The sequence below is a fragment of the Rana temporaria genome, chromosome 6, assembly GCF_905171775.1.
Source record: "Rana temporaria chromosome 6, aRanTem1.1, whole genome shotgun sequence".
NCBI lineage: Eukaryota > Metazoa > Chordata > Amphibia > Anura > Ranidae > Rana > Rana temporaria.
This window is the reverse complement of record NC_053494.1, coordinates 208,143,020-208,157,266: the sequence shown is the minus strand read 5'-3', so window position 1 is coordinate 208,157,266 and position 14,247 is coordinate 208,143,020. Positions and strand designations below refer to the sequence as shown.

At 47.5% G+C, this 14,247-nt stretch overlaps 1 protein-coding gene across 2 annotated transcripts in view; it reads left to right on the top strand.

The window, feature by feature from the left end:
- Positions 1–1,695: 1,695 nt before the first annotated feature.
- VIL1 (villin 1) overlaps positions 1,696–14,247 on the top strand; it is an 81,577-nt gene continuing 69,025 nt past the window's right edge. Inside the window, exon 1 of one of the 2 annotated variants that reach the window (XM_040358185.1) lies at positions 1,696–1,796. The gene's annotated coding sequence lies outside the window, so the exon portion shown is untranslated. Of the gene's footprint in view, positions 1,844–14,247 lie in introns of both variants that reach the window. The other variant, XM_040358186.1, reaches the window with a different exon arrangement.

Sequence of the window (14,247 nt, the reverse complement as noted above, 5' to 3'; positions counted from 1 at the left end):
CTACGCCGGATGTAAAGAAGCGCCGCGCTACGTGGATCTGGCCCAAAAAGTGCATTTTATTTACAACTCCATAGATTAGACCAAAATGAGGGATAAATGAGGAGGAATGAGGGACAGAGGGGACATTGGGCCAGATTCACAAAGAGATACGACGGTGTATCTACAGATACACCGTCCTATCTCTGACTTACACTGGTCCTATCTATGCGCCTGATTCATAGAATCAGTTACGCATAGATAGGACTAGATCCGACAGTGTTACACTGTCAGATCTATTTTTCAATTTAAAAATGGCGCCGGGGGCGTTCCCGCTGATTTACGATAAATAATATGTAAATCAGCGAGATACGCAAATTCATGAACGTACGCGGACCCGTCGCAGTGTTCTTACGACGTTTCCGTAGCGGCTTTCCCGTCGTATACTTACCCCTTCTTTTATCAGGCGCAGCCAATGTTAAGTATAGCCGGCGTTCCCGTGTCGAATTTGAATTTAACGTCGTTTGCGTAAGTCGTTCTCGAATACGGACGGACGTCGTTTACGTAAGCGTCGAAACCACTGACGTCCTAGCGACGTCAGTGGGAGCAATGCACGCCGGGAAATTCCCCGGACGGCGCATGCGCATTTAAATTGGCGCGGGAACGCGCCTGATTTAAATAGTACACTCCCCTAGCCGCGGAATTAGAATTCCGCCGGGGGATTTAGGATCCGCCGTCGCAAGTTTGGAGGTAAGTGGTTTGTGAATTAGCCACTTTCCTCCTAAACTTGCGGGAGCGGATCTTAATTCACGTAGATCGAGCGGATCTATAGATCCGCTGAGCTACGTGAATCTGGCCCATAGAATCCGTTACGCATAGATAGCCCTTAGATCCGACAGGTGTAATTGTCTTACACCGTCGGATCTTAGGATGCAATACTTCGGCGGCCGCTGGGTGGAGTTTGCGTCGTATTCCAGCGTCGGGTATGCAAATGAGGATTTACGGCGGTCCACGACGGTTTTTTCCCCGTCGCTTTAACATGGCTTAACTTTAGTCGAGCCATGTTAAAGTATGGCCGTCTTTCCCGGGTCGAATTTCAATTTTTTTTGCGTAAGACGTCCGGGAATACGAACGTACGTTACGCACGTCGCCGTTCAAAAAAATGACGTCACTTCGCGCAAAAAGCACGACGGGAATTTCAAAACGGAGCATGCGCAGTACGTCCGGCGCGGGAGGGCGCCCAATTTAAATGGTACACGCCCCATTTGAATTAGGCGGGCTTGCGCCGGACGCCGCCGCCGTAAGTTTTCACGCAGGTGCTTGGTGAATCAGGCACTTGCGATGAAAACTTGCGGCGGTGTAACGTATATACGATACGTCACGCCGCCGCAATTATATGTGAATCTGGCCCCTTGTTCCAAATCATGGACAGTCCCTCGAAATCAGGGACAGTTGGGAGCCATGCATGTTTTCAGAATGGACTCTCCCTGCCCATGTACATTTGTTGGGCGCTGCCAGCGCACGGCACAACCTTCTGTAGAAATGGCTTTTAGTGCCTGGAGCTGCAGATTACAGCCGCACAGGTAGGGAGAAGCGGAGTGAGCAGATGTCATAAAATAGCAATTATTGAGTCCAATTAGCAGGAAAGACACAAGGGAGAGCCAGGCAGGTGACAGGCTCCACAGCTGAGCGCATCGCCTTATATGGCAAGCGCAGCTTCCAATTCAGATCCAGGGACAAAGGTCGCCTGCCAGGGGAGTACAGGACAGGAGCGCCCTGCAGCTCCACTCTGCTGTCAGCCGGCCACACCTGACACACAGGTACGTCTCCTCGCTCTCTGTGCGCTCCTCGCCTCTCACCCATACAGGTGTGTATGTCTTCTATAAATGCCTGAATTATGCCTGAATTATTTCTCTTCCCAGTCTACACACTTATACTCTCCTATAAGTCTACAGATCAGAATTACTGGCTGGTCCCTGATTGGTCCTGCAGGGATTGGGCTGCTGTCAGATGGGCATTGATAGAGCTGTGGTCTTTGTCTTTTTTATTTTGTGTTTTTTAATGCCAATCAAATCCTATGCAACTGTTATAGGAGAGATTTCTGCAACATCTCCTACTAGTCAGTGATACTACATTGCAGCCTTTCTCAACTTTTTTTTTTTTTATCATGAAGTAACCTTGAATTATCTCTCAGGTCTTGGGGAACCCCTGCCAACAATTATTTTCCATTTACATGTGAACTCCGGGGAAATCTGTTGAAACAGATACAATGGGGGTTATTTACGAAAGGCAAATCCACTTGCACTACAAGTGCAAACTACAAGTGTAAAGTGCACTTAAAATTGCACTAAAAGTGCAGTCGCTGTAGATCTGAGGGGTAGATCTGAAATGAGGGGAAGCTCTACTAGTTTTATTATCCAATCATGTGCAAGCTAAAATGCTCTTTTTTATTTTCCTTGCATGTCCCCCTCAGATCTACAGCGACTGCACTTCCAAGTGCACTTTTAGTGCAATTTTAACCACTTAAGGACCGGACCAATATGCTGCTAAATGACCCAAGGGGTTTTTACAATTCGGCACTGCGTCGCTTTAACAGACAATTGCGCGGTCGTGCGACGTGGCTCCCAAACAAAATTGGCGTCCTTTTTATCCCACAAATAAAGCTTTCTTTTGGTGGTATTTGATCAACTCTGCGGTTTTTATTTTTTGCGCTATAAACAAAAGTAGAGCGACAATTTTGAAAAAAATGCAATATTTTTTACTTTTTGCTATAATAAATATCCCCCAAAAACATATATAAAAAAAAAAATTTCCTCAGTTTAGGCCGATACGTATTCTTCTACATATTTTTTGTAAAAAAAATCGCAATAAGCGTTTATTGATTGGTTTGCGCAAAATTTATAGAGTTTACAAAATAGGGGATAGTTTTATTATTTTTTAAATTTTTTTACTACTAATGGCGGCGATCAGCGATTTTTTTCGTGACTGCGACATTATGGCAGACACTTCGGCCAATTTTGACACATTTTTAGGACCATTGTCATTTTTACAGCAGAAAATGCATTTAAAATGCATTGTTTACTGTGAAAATGACAATTGCAGTTTGGGAGTTAACCACAAGGGGGCGCTGAAGGGGTTATGTGTGACCTCATTTGTGTTTCTAACTGTAGGGGGGTGTGGCTGTAGGTCTGACGTCATCGATTGTGTTTCCCTATAAAAGGGAACACACAATCGATGACAGCGCCACAGTGAAGAACGGGGAAGCCGTGTTTACATACAGCTCTCCCCGTTCTTCAGCTCCGGGGACCGATCGTGGGACTCCAGCGGCGATCGGGTCCCGCGGTCATGGAGCTTTGGACCGGGTCGTGGGAGCGTGCCGCAGGCGTGCGCCCGCGACCCACGGCTGGGCACTTAAAGAGGACGTACATGTACGTGCTTGTGCCCAGCCGTGCCATTCTGCCAACGTAAATGTGCAGGAGGCGGTCCTTAAGTGGTTAAAATGAATCTAGCTTCTAGCTCAGTACCTTTCCAGATTCCTCATTCAGCCGGGTACTGCACTCTAGGGGGAAGCAGAGAGCACAGCACACTCCTCTGCACTTTACTTTCACTTTTGAAGCCGGAGAGCTCATCTGACAGCCTTCTCTCCACTGACCCCGCGGCACACCTAATGCCGCATACACACCATCACTTTATGTGATGAAAAAAAACGACACTTTCTGTGAAGTAAAAAATGACGTTTTTGAAACTTCAATTTTCAAAGACGAAGTTGCCTACACACCATCGTTTTTCTCACAATGTTCTTGCAAAGTGAGGTTACGTTCCACCACGTTTTTCCATTGAAGCTCGCTTCATAAGTAGCTTCTGGGCATGCGCGGATGAAAAAACGTCTTAGAAAACGACGTTTTTTGCTACACACGGTCAATTTCTGTGAAGTAAAAAGTGCACTTTTGAAAAACGACACATAAAATTGAAGCATGCTTCAATTTTTTTTGGTCGTTTTTTACAAGACATAAAACGACGTTTTCCCCCATACACGGTCAATTAAAGAGACGTTTTTAAAAACGTCATTTTTTTTCAAGTGATGGTGTGTACGCGGCACAATGGTTGAGAAAGGCTGCTGTAAACCATACAAGATTGATAATATGTCAATGAAGAAGTTGTAACCTGTAGAATGGGATTTATGCCCCTGTTGTTGTTTTTATGAAATACAATGTGGTATTTGATCTAAGATGTACCGTATTTATCGCGGTATAACGCGCTTCCGCGTATACCGCGCACCCCTAAAGTGGCCACCAATCCTGTGGAAAAAAAGTTTTTTTTGTACTTACAGTTTTGGTGTCTTGCGCGGCGTGCATTGGCGGCCTCGTCGGGTCCGGCGTCCTTCTGCGGCTTCGGGTGTCCTCTTCGGCGGGTCCGGGCTCCGTCTTCGGCGGGTCGGGTGTCCTCTTCGGCGGGTCCGGCGTCCTTCTGCGGCGTCCTCGCGTCCTCCCCGCTCGTTTCCCGCGCCGAGTTTGAATACTGCGCCGACATATACAGAGCGCAGTACGCTCATGTATTGTCGGCAATGCTCGGCTACCCGCGCTGACGTCCTGTACGTCCAGGACGTATGCGCGGAAGGAGCCGAGACTGCCCGACTATACCTGGTATATGTCGGCGCAGTATTCAAAACTCGGCGCGGGAAAGCGGGTATCGGCGTATACCGCGCACCCACGATTTTGCCCTGATTTTCAGGGCAAAAAAGTGCGCGGTATACGCCGATAAATACGGTAAATAAAATATTTTGCAATTTTTATACTAATGTCATCCTTGGTATCAGTAAAGTGCTGAATTTTTATACTTTTCCATATTTGCTATTTCAAATGGGATGAGGTCCAAAATTGTGGGCAGCAATATTCTATTCTTATTTTTATTCTGTTTATTTTCTTACCCATTTTATTAATGACCTTCTGCACATTTATCATTGTATTGTGGATTTTTTTTTTTTTTACAATGTGGAATAACACATTTCTTAGAATTGATTCAGGAAGTAATTGAGTTTCCCTTTATTAAGGATTGCCGCTCTAAGCCCCAGTCCTCCAAAGCAAACGCCCTTTGAGGCCTCGTACACACGACCGAACATGTCCGCTGGAAGCCTGTCCGTCGGACATGTCCGATGGTTAGTACGACTCATCGGACATGTCCGCTGGGCCGAAATCCCTCGCATGCGTCGAAGTGATTCGACGCATGCGTGGAAGCATTGAACTTCCTGGGTCGCGCACGTCGCCGCGTCATCGTCGCCGCCACGTCACCGCGTATTCTGTCTGCAGGGAATTTGGTCTGATGGTGTGTACACACATCAGACCAAAATCCCCCAGCAGACATGTCTGATGAAAACGGTCCGCCTTGTGATGAAATCCAATACAGATGAACTCCAATACAGTCACTTCATGTTACAAAAAACAGGAAAAGCTACTGACGCGTTTCACACCGTATGAAGGTGCTTAATCATAGCCGATTATGCTACGATTAAGCACCTTCATACGGTGTGAAACGCGTCAGTAGCTTTTCCTGTTTTCTGTAACATGAAGTGACTGTATTGGATTTCATCTGCTACACAAGATATTAACCACTTCCGGACCACCTCCTGCACATATACGTCAGCAGAATGGCACGGCTGGGCACAAGCACGTATATATACGTCCTGTACTTGTACCCAGCCGTGGGTCGCGGGCGCGCGCCCGCGGCGTGCTCCCGCGACCCGGTCCGAAGCTCCGGGACCGCGGGTCCCGCGGACCCGATCGCCGCTCAAGTGCGGCGATCGGTCCCCGGAGCTGAAGAACGGGGAGAGCCGTGTGTAAACAGGGCTTCCCCGTGCTTCACTGTGGCGGCGTATCGATCGCGTCATCCCCTTTATAGGGGAGACACGATCGATGACGTCACACCTACAGCCACACCCCCCTACAGTTGTAAACTCACACAGTGAACCCTAACTCCTACAGCGCCCCCTGTGGTTAACTCCCAAACTGCAACTGTCATTTTCACAATAAACAATGCAATTTAAATGCATTTTTTGCTGTGAAAATGACAATTGTCCCAAAAATGTGTCAAAATTGTCCGAAGTGTCCGCCATAATGTCGCAGTCACGAAAAAAATCGCTGATCGCCGCCATTAGTAGTAAAAAAAATAAAAAAAATAAAAAATGCAATAAAACTATCCCCTATTTTGTAAACGCTATAAATTTTGCGCAAACCAACCAATAAACGATTATTGCGATTTTTTTTTTACCAAAAATAGGTAGAAGAATACATATCGGCCTAAACTGAGGGAAAAAAAAAAATTATATATGTTTTTGGGGGATATTTATTATAGCAAAAAGTAAAAAATATTGCATTGTTTTCAAAATTGTCGCTCTATTTTTGTTTATAGCGCAAAAAATAAAAACCGCAGAGGTGATCAAATACCACCAAAAGAAAGCTCTATTTGTGGGGGAAAAAAGGACGCCAATTTTGTTTGGGAGCCACGTCGCACGATTGCGCAATTGTCTGTTAAAGCGACGCAGTCCTGAACTGTAAAAACACCTTGGGTCTTTAGCCAGCATATTGGTCCGGGGCTTAAGTGGTTAATAAAGATGCCTTCAACGGTGTGCGGCCGTCCAGGATTTTTTCTTCCTTCCAGCTCTTGGTAGCTACTGTGTAATTCTAAGCTCCCATTAACACTTGGCGCAGGAGTCCTTTTTCTGCATTTGTACATACTATCCAGAGCAGAATCATCTGTTTTTGTCCCCATAGACGTTTAAAGCGGAGTCCTCCCCCTCTCCGGTGTCACATTTGGAACCTTTCAGGTGGGAGGGGGGAGCAGAGACCTGTCTAATACAGGTATTTGCTCCCACTTCCGGTGAAAGATCGCTTCAGTATGATCTACGCCATGTCTGGCCCCTTCTTCACCCACCTCTCCTCTCTTCTTGGAGACAGACAGGTCCCAGAAGACAGCAGGGGCCAGCCAGGACATGCAGGGCGATTCGTCCATGCGCAGTAGGGAACCAGGCTGTGAAGCCACAAGGCTTCCCTTACTTAAGATGCTGGTGTTTTGTCACATTCTGCTGCCTATCTTAGAATGCTGCGGAAGTCACGTGGCGGCCAACTGAGCATGTGCGATGCGTTCCAAACGCAAGTGCGATGCGTTCCAATGGATTCACGACAGTACACACCAGTGAAACCTCGGTCGGCATCCAGACTCTTTCCTTAACATCCCCGTGGATTGGAGGATGTTAAAAAAGGAGCCAGGAGGCCGAGCGAGCGGAGCGAGACGTGAGGCCGACTGGCTACTTTCCTCTAAATCCACGTCGCCCTGAATGCCGGGTTCGCTGCTGTGCACTGTCGTAAATCTATTGAAACGCATCGCACTTGCGTTTGGAACGCATTGCGCAGTTGGCCGCCACGTGACTTCCGCAGCATTCTACGATAGGCAGCAGACTGTGACACTACACCGGCACCTCCACCCGGATGCCGAGGGACGGGTTGGCTTCGGGTGAGGACATCGCGGGGCACCCTGGACAGGTAAGTGTCCTTATTTTAAAAGTCAGCAGCTTCAGTATTAGTAGCCCCATCATTTGTAGCCCCAGAATTGTGCCCCGTCATTGGTGTTATTAGGCCCCATTGTTGGTTTCACTGGGAGGAATTGTGCCCCGTCATTGGTGTTATTGGGCCCCATTGTTGGTTTCACTGGGAGGAATTGTGCCCCGTCATTGGTGTTATTGGGCCCCATTGTTGGTTTCACTGGGAGGAATTGTGCCCCGTCATTGGTGTTATTGGGCCCCATTGTTGGTTTCACTGGGAGGAATTGTGCCCCATCATTGGTGTTATTGGGCCCCAGTGTTGGTGTCATTGGGAGGAACTGTGCCCTATCATTGGTGTCATAGAATAAAATAGCACCCCAAGGGCCGCATAAAAGCAAGCAAAGGGCCGCATTTGGCTCCAGGCCACAGTTTGCAGACCACTGCCATAGATTATTAATTGTTTTCCCTTCAACCTCAAAAAAAAAAGAAAAACACTTGATTTCCCCATCCACACATTCGATATAGATGGAGGAACCCTCCCCACTAAGCCTTTGAATTCTGACAGCGGGGAGACTTCTTCGCCATTAGAATACACTGGTCAGCGTTCGCGGGATATAGCCATAACCTGTATGGTTTTCCTGCCTTACTTGGATCATTTCAAAGCTTTGATTTAGTGGGAGTGTACACTGTGGTACACCAGTTGAAGTCCTATAGGGACGAAACGCGTCAGCCCTGCATTTTTTGCTTTCCACATTGCTTTTTACAAGTCGTGATCACTTTTTAATTTTCAATTTGTTGTCACATCTGTCACTAGATGTATGATAATTAGCATTTTAAAAAAATCCTTTTTGGTTGACCTGCACCATATGGAGATATTTTTCGTACTTTATCCTTTTTTGGGAACTCCGATGAGAATACCTACCATCATCACTACTTCTTGGATTGATTCCCCTACCGGCTTGCCATCGCCGCCCCTCTGTGGGGTTTGGAGTCCAAAGATCCGTCCTTCGGTCCGCATCGGCCCCTCCATCCATACAGACCAGGAGCCTGAGGAACTGAGGTTTCAAAGCCTGTCTGATCCACTGCCGTATGGTATGTGTGTCCATCATATCTGGTAAGAGTTCCGCAACAGTTCTCTCTGGAAGACTTTGAAGTAACCTTAAGCATCCGAATACACTCCAAATTACATCTTGAAGTGGATTTCCTTCTTGGTCTATTTGGATTTCGGTGCATATTGTGTGTGGCTTAACCACTTAAGGACCGCCGCACGCCGATGTACGTCGGCAGAATGGCAAGGGTGGGCACAAGGACGTACAGGTACATCCCCTTTAAGATCCCAGCCGTGAGTCGCTCGTGACCCAGTCCTGAGCTCCGTGACCGCGCCCGTGGGACCCGATCGCTGCCAGTGTCCCGCACCCGCAATCGGGTCACAGAGCTGAAGAACCGGGAGAGGTAAGTGTAAAAAAACCTCTCCCCGTGCTTCCTAGTGAGAGTGTCACTGATTGTCTGTTCCCTGTCATAGGGAAAGACGATCAGTGACGTCACACACCAAGCCACGCCCCCACACAGTAAGAATCACTTCCTAGGGAACACTTAACCCCTTTAGCGTCCCCTACAGGTAAACCCCTTCGCTGCCAGTGTCATTTTCACAGTAATTTGTATACCACTGATCGCTGTAAAAATGACAATGGTCCCAAAATAGTTTCAAAGGTGTCCGATGTGTCCGCCATAATGTCGCAGTCACGATAAAAAAAAAAAAACGCTTATCGCCGCCATTACTAGTAAAAAAAAATAAAATTGTTAATAAAAATGCCATAAACTATCCTCTATTTTGTAGAAGCTATAACATTTGCGCAAACAAATCGATAAACGCTTATTGCGATTTTTTTTAACAAAAGTATGTAGAAGAATACGTATCGGCCTAAACTGAGGAAAAAATTGTATATATTTTTTGGAGATATTGATTATAGCAAAAATTTAAAAATATAGAATTTTTTTCAAAATTGTCGCTCTATTTTTGTTTATAGCGCAAAAAATAAAAACCGCAGAGGTGATCAAATACCGCCAAAAAAAAGATTTATTTGTGGGAAAAATAGGACGTCAATTTTGTTTGGGAGCCACGTCGCATGACCGCGCAATTGTCAGTTAAAGCGACGCAGTGCCGAATCGCAAAAAGTGGCCAGGTCCTTTAGCTGCATAATGGTCCGGGGCTAAGGGGTTAATACCAACTCTTTCTGTTTTGAGTGGACTCAAATTCACTTCTGTGTTAGAGTGGACCAGTGCTAATCTTGACCTCCCTGGGGCCCTAAGCAAAATGACATGTCACATTAAAGTTGAGAAACGGAGGGGGGGGGGCGCTGCCGACAGTGACATGTCACATTAAAGATTAAAGTTAAGAAGCGGGGGGAGGGGGTGTTCTGCTGTCGAAAATGACATTCTTACATTAAAGTGAGAAGCAGGGGTGCTGACTTCTTACCTCTTCTCCCATGCAGCCAGCGAGTTAAAGCGGATGTGCCACTAAAAAAATATATTAAAAGCCAGCAGCTACAAATACTGCAGCTGCTGACTTTTAATATAAGGACACTTACCTGTCCTGGAGTCCAGCGCCGTCCGCAGCAGATGACGAGCGATCGCTCGTCACCCTGCTGCTCCCCCCTCCATCCACGGTGAGGGAACCAGGAAGTGAAGCGCTCCGGCTTCACTGCCCGGTTCCCTACGGCGCATGCGCGAGTCGCGCTGCGCCAGCCGATTGGCTCCCGCTGTGTGCTGGGAGCCGAGTGTTCCCAGCATACAACGGGGGACGGACGGGATGCCAGGAAAAAACCCGTATTTTGCCCCTTGTCGTGTGGCCGGAAGTGGGTGCAAATACCTGCCTGTAGACAGGTATCTGCACCCCCCTCCCCCCTGAAAGGTGTCAAATGTGACAACGGAGGGGGGAGGGTTCCGATCAGCGGGACTTCACTTTAGGGTGGAGATCCGCTTTAAGAAGCTGGGTCATGGGCCGAAACTGACTTCTCACCAGGCAGGGCTTGTAGTAATTTGGGGGGCCCTCCGCAGCTTTGCGGGGGCCCTAAGCGGCTTGCATAGTGAGCCTATAGGGCGGATCGGCCCTGGAGTGGACTCATATGACACTTATTTTCACTTTATATACAAATTGCTTGTGTGTCTCATTGACACAACAGTATTCTTTGTATTGCGTTTTATATAACTTTTTGTGTATTCCCAGTGCAAAAATATCATCTTTGTATGTAGTTTCACTTTTTAGCGCTACACTATTTTGTACTTTACAGTTACACCAGGGCCCATTCCTGAATGAGGACCTAGAAGAGCATGACAGTTGCAGCATTTTTTTTATAGAATGTCTTCTTTTCAATCCCTTTGAAGAATTCGGCGTTAAGGACTTTTCGATGAGCCAGGAAAACGTTGCAGTTTATGCCTGTGGACTGGGCAAATTCCTCTTCTGCCCTGCCCTGAATAATTACGGATGGGTCAAAGTATCACTTTAATTATTACACACTAATATACAGGCAATGCAAAGTGTTTCCATGTACAAAGGGAAGCGTGATTAAGATTCCAACAAGCCAGGAACGAGGGCCTAGAGGTCAAGAACCTGAGTGGGGTGTGCATCCAGAACTGTTGTTTTATAGTACACAGGACCGGTGCTACCACTTGGAAAATTAGGCAGCCGCCTGGGGCGCACTGCTGCCAAGGGCGCCTGGCCACTGGTGTTCCTACTCTCTTCTCTCTGCAGCAAGCAACTAAGCCTCAGAATCAGCAGGCAGCCGCCGCTCTGTTCACACATAGGGCTAGATTCAGGTACAGTTACGCCGGCGTATCAGTAGATACGCCGTCGTAACTCTGAATCTGCGCCGTCGTAAATTTAAGCGTATTCTGGAAACCAGATATGCTTAAATTAGGCTAAGATACGAGCGGAGTCTCCTACGCCATCGTATCTTAGGATGCATATTTACGCTGGCCGCTAGGTGGCGCTTCTGTTGAGTTCGGCGTAGAATATGCAAATGAGCTAGATACGCCGATTCAGAAACGTACGCGCGCCCGGCGCATTTTTTTACGTCGTTTACGTAAGGTTACGTAAAGTTAGTCGAACAAATAGCTGGCCTAGCCAATGTTAAGTATGGCCGTCGTTCCCGCGTCGAAATTTGAAAATTTTACGTCGTTTGCATAAGTCGTCCGTGAATGGGGCTGGACGTAATTTACGTTCACGTCGAAACCAATACGTCCTTGCGGCGTACTTTGGAGCAATGCACACTGGGATATGTCCACGGACGGCGCATGCGTGATTGAAAAACGTCAATCACGTTGGGTCACGAGTCATTTACATAAAACACGCCCCCCCTGTTTCACATTTGAATTAGGCGCGCTTAGGCCGGCCCATTTACGCTACGCCGCCGTAACTTAGGAGGCAAGTGCTTTGTGAATACAGCACTTGCCTCTCTGACTTACGGCGGCGTAGCGTATATGCGATACGCTACGCCGCCTCAAAATTACGCCGACATACCTGAATCTAGCCCATAGTGTCAGAGGCGCAGCGGCGGCGGAGGACTGTGTCTGTGTTCCAACTCCTGAATGAATGGAAGCAAGCAAACATTCATTAATGGGCGCTGGTGAGGCTGCATTGATGGGCGCTGTTGAGGCTGCATTTGATGGGCATTGATGGGCTGCAGTTGATGGGCGCTTCATTAAAAAGGTGGGTTATACGTAAAGGGGGTGGAGTCAAGGGTGGAGCCAAGGGGAGGGGGCAGCAAAATTAGGTTTTGCCTAGGATGTCAAAAATCCTTGCACCAGCCCTGATGATACAGGTAAACCCTAATACTAGAAAGACGTCTATTCCAAACTACATGCAACCGTTCCAGGCTTGTTGGCCACCATAATTGTGTGTTAGTTTTCTCTGTTTTCTTCTTTGTTGGTTGAACTGGGTGAACTGGTGTCTTTTTTTCAATCAGATTAACTATGTAACCACACTGACCAGCCACTTTATTAGGTACACCTGTTCAATTGCCTGGTAACACAAATTGATAATCAGCCAATCACGTGGCAGCAACTCACTTAGACGTGGTGAAGAAGACTTCCTGAAGTTCAAACTGAGCATTAGAATAGGGAAGAAAGAGGATTGCTAATCTACTGGGATTTTCACGAACAAACCATCTCTTGGGTTTACAAAGAATGGTCCGAAAAAAAGAGAAAATATCCAGTGAACGGTAGTTGTGTGGAGGAAAATGCCTTGTTGAGGTCAGAGGGGAATGGGCTGACTGGTTCAAGATGATAGAAAGGCGATAGTAACTTAAATAATCACTCGTTACATCCAAGGTATGCAGAATACCATCTCTGAACGCACAACACATCCAATCTTGAAGTAGATGGGCCACAGCAGCAGAAGACCACACCGGGTGCCACTCCTGTCAGCTAAGAACGGGAAACTGAGGCTACAATTGGCACAGGATCACCAAAATTGGACAATAGAGGATCGGAAAAACGTTGTCTGGTCTGATGAGTTTGGATTTTAGCTGCGACATTCAGATGGTCGGGTCAGAATTTGGCGCATGGATCCATCCTGCCTTGTATCACCGGTTCAGGCTGGTGGTGGGGGTGTAATGGTGGGGTGGATATTTTCTTGGCACACTTTGGGCCTAAGGAGTACCAATTGAGTATCGTTTAGTCACCACATCCTACCTGGGTATTGCTGCTGATCATGTCCATCCCTTTATGACTCCAGTGTCCCCATCTTCTGATGGCTCCTCCCAGCAGGATAATGTCACCATGTCACAAAGATCCAATCATCTCACCACTGGACAATGAGGTCCCTGTCCTCCAATCATCTCACCACTGGACAATGAGGTCCCTGTCCTCCAATCATCTCACCACTGGACACTGAGGTCCCTGTCCTCCAATCATCTCACCACTGGACAATGAGGTCCCTGTCCTCCAATCATCTCACCACTGGACACTGAGGTCCCTGTCCTCCAATCATCTCACCACTGGACAATGAGGTCCCTGTCCTCCAATCATCTCACCACTGGACAATGAGGTCCCTGTCCTCCAATCATCTCACCACTGGACAATGAGGTCCCTGTCCTCCAATCATCTCACCACTGGACAATGAGGTCCCTGTCCTCCAATCATCTCACCACTGGACAATGAGGTCCCTGTCCTCCAATCATCTCACCACTGGACAATGAGGTCCCTGTCCTCCAATCATCTCACCACTGAACAATGAGGTCCCTGTCCTCCAATCATCTCACCACTGAACAATGAGGTCCCTGTCCTCCAATGGCCTCCACACTCACCACATCTCATCCAGTATAGAGCACCTTTGGGATGTGGTGGAGATTGGCATCATGGTTGTGCAGCCGACAAATCTGCAGCAACTGCGTGATGCCATCATGTCACTATGGAGGAAAATCTCTGAGGAACGTTTCCAACACCTTGTTGTATCTATTCTATGAAGAATGAAGGCCAAAGGGGGTCCAACCCGGGACTATCAAGGTGGTCTTAATAAAGTGGCCGGTGTATATCATCAGCACAATAATGCATGGAAGCCATGTCTTCTGTGGAGTAGGGACTTGGGGACAATTGACACAATATAACCAAACGGGTTATGGGGCACGTAGACCAGGGGTCGACAATATCCGGGCGCCAGGTCGCAATTGCGACAAGAAATCGTGACCTGGTGCCCGCCGGTAATTGAGGCTGCGGCTTTGCGGCCTATAAGGCCGCAA